Here is a 6,000-nt window from a genome sequence, read left to right as displayed (position 1 = left end):
ACCGTAACAACAGTGGCAACTCGACCCCCATAGCAGTAGCGACGAGGCGTTTCCAAAACTGGCAACGAGGGTTTACAAACAAAAGCATAACTGTGACAAATATCTTCTGTAGGTAAAATTGCAGAGAGTTAGATCGTTGCGTCAAGAGTCATGGGATCATATCCCAATGGTGACAGTTTGTTTTAACTATATTTCGCGTGATCGTATTATAAGGAGATATTAGTACTTTTGCACGTTCCGATTGTTTATGATTGTTCTGTGAAACTACAAATGCACTAACTGCTTTAACACAAGTGGTACCTATTCTGTCTCACATATCCGACATGACATCACACCTATCCACACAAATGCATTGTATAGGTTTTGCTACTTTCACTGACAAAGCGAAAGCACACTGCCAAAAGAATATTGCTACGAACTCCGAAAAGTCATTTTAAAAGTCAGGAAAATGTTTCCCATGTAACAGTTTCACGCCTAAGCGGCTAAAACAAAATGTCATCAGTGGCCTTTGAACGCAAGATTTTTGGCACGACGATCTCAGACTCTTCCAGTTCACCCGATCTCAGACTCTTCCAGTTCACCCATGCGATATCTACAAAACTGTCCCTTACAGATACGCTTTTCCTGTGCTCCGCCGTTCTGGTGTCACTTTCAATTACCGTTTACATATGTTCTACTGGACGACAGCACATGTCACGAACTAAGTAGGAGTTTTGGTTGACACTCTATCTACATACAAAGTTTGGTACCGATCTGGAGGTCTGGATATTAGAGTTTTGTTACTAATCAGTCTAAAAATCATATCTCACATAATTCTAACCTGTCCTTTCTCTTTTGGAGTAAGAATTCGAAATTATTAACTAAATTTCATAAATGCTGCCCTCCAATATTAAATTGGTGATCCTTTGATGCCTCAGAACATGTCCTACCAACCGATTCCTTCTTCTAGACAATCTGTGCCACAAATTCCTCTTCTCCCCAATTCTATTCAGTACTTCCTCATTAGTTACATGACAATGGTCCACAACCCCACGACGACTACCACAGTCCGCTTCACCCCTCCGCAGCTCCACACCGAACCATTTTTATTTTTTCAAGGTTATTGTGCGGTTTGCCCCCCCCCCTCCCCCCCCCCCCTTCCGGCCTCCACCCAAAGGGAACGCCTCACACCAGACGAGTGTAGCCCCCTTGTTTGCAACCGCCGACGTAGTACCACAGGTTAATGTACACACTAATTCATACAATAAAATCATTTCTCAGTACCAACGCAGTCGCTTATTCTGAGTACACGAAAGTATGTATCCAGATATATGACCTGAATGGATGTCCTTTTCTGCACAAAGCTTAGACTCAGGATTTATAACGCAATCTAACTATATATATACATAAAAGAACATATTTAAGAGTTGTTGCTGCTTACTTTGAACTACGGGAAGAATATAGGGCATAAATGAATATTTAAGTGCATTTAATGATTACAGTTACTACTTGAAAGTTCATAACCTGATTTTGAGAACTGTAGATTATAGAGAAGGAAACGTCCTAACTGACTGATTCATCGTCGCCCAGCTCAAACCACTGAGGATTGAAATTTGAAATTTGGTTAGAGTGTTGATTATATACAGTGGCATCGTTTAAGAAGTGGTTATTCAGAATTCCTCGGCTAAGGAGATGAAATAAGCGAAGTAAGGTTTTTTGAAAAATGTCGCTATTAAGGCAGTTTCTAAACCAGAACCACAAATACTGGCATTTGGTTTCTCGATCAATAACGTAGAAATACATGTTTCAGTTGTTGTTGATGTGGTCTTCAGTCCAGAGACTGGTTTGATGCAGCTCTCCCTGCTACTCTATTCTGCGCAAGCTTCTTCATCTCCCAGTACCTACTGCAACCTACATCCTTCTGAATCTGCTTAGTGTATTCATCTCTTGGTGACCCTCTACGATTTTTACCCTCCACGCTGCCCTCTAAATTGGTGATCCCTTCTTGCCTCAGAACATGTCCTACCAACCGGTCCCTTCTTCTAGTCAAGTTGTGCACAAATTTCTCTTCTCCCCAATTCTGTTCAGTACCTCCTCATTAGTTATGTCATCTACCCATCTAATCTTCAACATACTTAGTAGCACCACATTTCGAAACCTTCAATTCTTGTCTAAACTATTTATCGTCCATGTTTCACTTCCATACATGGCTACACTTCTAAGGCGCTGCACTCATGGACTGTGTGGCATGGGTGTGTGTATTTGTCCTTAGGATAATTTGGGTTAAGTAGTGTGCAAGCTTAGGGACTGATGATCTTAGCAGTTAAGTCAACTAAGATATCACACACATATTTGAACATGGCTACACTCCATACAAATACTTTCAGAAACGACTTCCTCACACTTAAATCTATACTCGGTGTTAACAAATTTCTATTTTTCAGAAACACATTCCTTCCCTTGACAGTCTACATTTTATATCCTCTCTACTTCGACCATCATCAGTTATTTTGCTCTCCAAATACCAAAACTCATCTACTACTTTAAGTGACCCACTTCCTAATCTAATTCCCTCAGCATCACCCGACTTAATTCGACTAAATTCCATTTTCCTCGTTTTGCATTTGTTGATGTTCATTTTATATCCTCCTTTCAAGACACTGTCCATTCCGGTCAACTGCTCTTCCAGGTCCTTTGCTGTCTCTGATAAAATTACAATGCGATCTGCGAATCTCAAAATTTTTATTTCTTCTTCATGGATTTTAATTCCTACTCCAAATTTTCCTTTTGTTTCCTTCACTGCTTGCTCAACGTATAGATTGAATAACATCGGGGGGAGGCTACAACCCTATCTCACTCCCTTTCCAACCACTGCTTCCTTTTCATGCCCCTCGACTCTTATAACTGCCATCTTGTTTCTGTACAAACTGTAAATAGCCTTTCGCTCCCTGTATTTTACTCCTGCCACTTTCAGAACTTGAAGGAGTGTATTCCTCTCAACACTGTCAAAAGCTTTCTCTAAGTGTACAAATGCTAGAAACGTGGGTTTGCATTTGCGTAAACTATCTTATAAGATAAGTCTCAGGATAAGTATTGCCTCACGTGTTGCAACATTTCTACGGAATCCAAACTGATCTTCCCCGAGGTCAGTTTCTACCAGTTTTTCCATTCGTCTGTAAAAAATTCGCGTTAGTATTTTGCAGCCGTGACTTATTAAACTGATAGTTCGCTAATTTTCACATCTGTCACCCCCTGCTTTCTTTGGAATAGGAATTATTATATGCTTCTTGAAGTCCGAGGGTATTTCGTCTGTCTCATACATCTTGCTCACCAGACGGCAGAGTTTTGTCAGTGCTGGCTCTCCCAAGGCTATCAGAAGTTCTAATGAAATTCTGTCTCCTCCTGGGGCCTTGTGTCGACTTAGGCTTTTCAGTGCTCTGTCAAACTCTTCACGCAGTGTCATATCTCCCATTTCATCTTCATTTACATTCTATTCTATTTCCATAATATTGTTCAAATGGTTCAAATGGCTCTAAGCACTATGGGACTTAACATCTGAGGTCATCAGTCCACTAGACGTAGAACTACTTAAACCTAACTAACCTAAGGACATAACACACATCCATGCCCGAGGCAGGATTCGAACCTGCGACCGTAGCAGCAGCGCGGTTTCGGACTGAACTGCCTAGAACAGCTAGGCCACAGCGACCGGCCGTAATATTGTCCTCGCGTATAGGAAATATTAGAAAAGGTAGGAAGATTTTTCTGTTTAGCAAAAGTGACAAAAAGCAGATTTCAGAGTACTTGACGGATCAATACAAAAGTTTTGTCTCAAGTACAGATAGTGTTGAGGATCAGTGGACAAAGTTCAAAACCATCGTGCAATATGCATTAGATGAGCATGTGCCAAGAAAGATCGTAAGAGATGGGAAAGAGCCACCGAGGTACAACAACCGAGTCATAAAACTACTGCGGAAGCAAAGGGAACTCCACAGCAAACATGAATATAGCCAAAGCCTTGCAGACAAACAAAAATTACGCGAAGCGAAATGTAGTGTGTGGAGGACTTTGCGAGAGGCGTTCAATGAATTCGAAAGTAAAGTTTTACGTACTGACTTGGCAGAAAATCCTAAGAAATTTTGGTCTTATGTCAAAGCGGTAGGTGGATCAAAACAAAATGTCTGGTACTGAAACAGAGGATGACAGACTAAAGGCCGAAATTCTAAATGTCTTTTTCCAGAGCTGTTTCACAGAAGAAGTCTGCACTGTAGTTCCCTCTCTAGTTTGTTGCACAGATGACAAAATGGTAGATATCGAAACAGACGACAGAGGGATAGAGAAACAATTAAAATCGCTCAATAGAGGAAAGGCCGCTGGACCTGATGGGATACCAGTTCGATTTTACACAGAGTACGCGAAGGAACTTGCCCCCCTTCTTGCAGCGGTGTACCGTAGGTCTCTAGAAGAGCGTAGCGTTCCAAAAGATTGGAAAAGAGCACAGATGATCCCCGTTTCCAAGAAGGGACGTCGAAGAGATGTGCAGAACTATAGACCTGTATCTCTAATGTCTATCAGTTGTAGAATTTTGGAACACGTATTATGTTCGAGTATAATGACTTTCCTGGAGACTAGAAATCTACTCTGTAGGAATCAGCATGGGTTTCGAAAAAGACGATCGTGTGAAACTCAGCTCGCGCTATTCGTCCACGAGACTCAGAGGGCCATAGACACGGGTTCACAGGTAGATGCCGTGTTTCTTGACTTCCGTAAGGCGTTCGATACAGTTCCCCATAGTCCTTTAATGAACAAAATAAGAGCATATGGACTATCAGAGCAATTGTGTGATTGGATTGAAGAGTTCCTAGATAACAGAACGCAGCATGTCATTCTCAATGGAGAGAAGTCTTCCGAAGTAAGAGTGATTTCAATTGTGCCGCAGGGGAGTGTCGTAGGACCGTTTCTATTCACAATATACATAAATGACCTTTTGGATGACATCGGAAGTTCACTGAGACTTTTTGCGGATGATGCTGTGGTATATCGAGAGGTTGTAACAATGGAAAATTGTACTGAAACGCAGGAGGATCTGCAACGAATTGACGCATGTTGCAGGGAATGGCAATTGAATCTCAATGTAGACAAGTGTAATGTGCTGCGAATACATAGAAAGAAAGATCTTTTATCATTTAGCTACAATATAGCAGGTCAGCAACAGGAAGCAGTTAATTCCATACATCATCTGGGAGTAGGCATTAGGAGTGATTTAAAATGGAATGATCATATAAAGTTGATCTGATCGTCGGTAAAGCAGATGCCACACGGAAATTCATTGGAAGAATCCTAATGAAATGCAATCCGAAAACAAAGGAAGTAGGTTACAGTACACTTGTTCGCCCACTGCTTGAATACTGCTCACCGGTATGGGATCCGTACCAGATACGGTTGATAGAAGAGATAGAGAGGATCCAACGGAGAGCAGCGAGCTTCGTTACAGGATCATTTAGTAATCGCGAAAGCGTTACGGAGATTATAGATAAACTCCAGTGGAAGACTCTGCAATAGAGACGCTCAGTAGCTCGATACGGGCTTTTGTTGAAGTTTCGAGAACATACCTTCACCGAGGAGTCAAGCAGTATATTGCTCCCTTCTACGTATATCTCGTGAAGAGACCATGAGGATAAAATCAGAGAGATTAGAGCACACACAGAGGCATACCCAAAATCTTTCTTTCCACGAACAATACGAGACTGCAATAGAAGGGAGAACCGATAGGGGTACTCAAAGTACCCTCCGCCACACACCGTCAGGTGGCTTGCAGAGTATGGATGTAGATTTAGAAGTACATCGCCCTTGTATAGTCCTTCTGTATATGCCTTTCACCTTTCTGCTTTCCCTTCTTTGCTTAGAACTGGGTTTCCATCTGAGCTCTTGATATTCATACAAGTGGTTCTCTTTTCTCCAAAGGTCTCTCTAATTTTCCTATAAGCAATATCTATCTTACCCCTAGTGAGATATGCCTCT

Source organism: Schistocerca nitens, chromosome 6 (genome assembly GCF_023898315.1).
Source record: "Schistocerca nitens isolate TAMUIC-IGC-003100 chromosome 6, iqSchNite1.1, whole genome shotgun sequence".
Lineage (NCBI taxonomy): Eukaryota > Metazoa > Arthropoda > Insecta > Orthoptera > Acrididae > Schistocerca > Schistocerca nitens.
The sequence above is the reverse complement of the archived record's forward strand: the minus strand, read 5'-3'. Positions refer to the sequence as shown.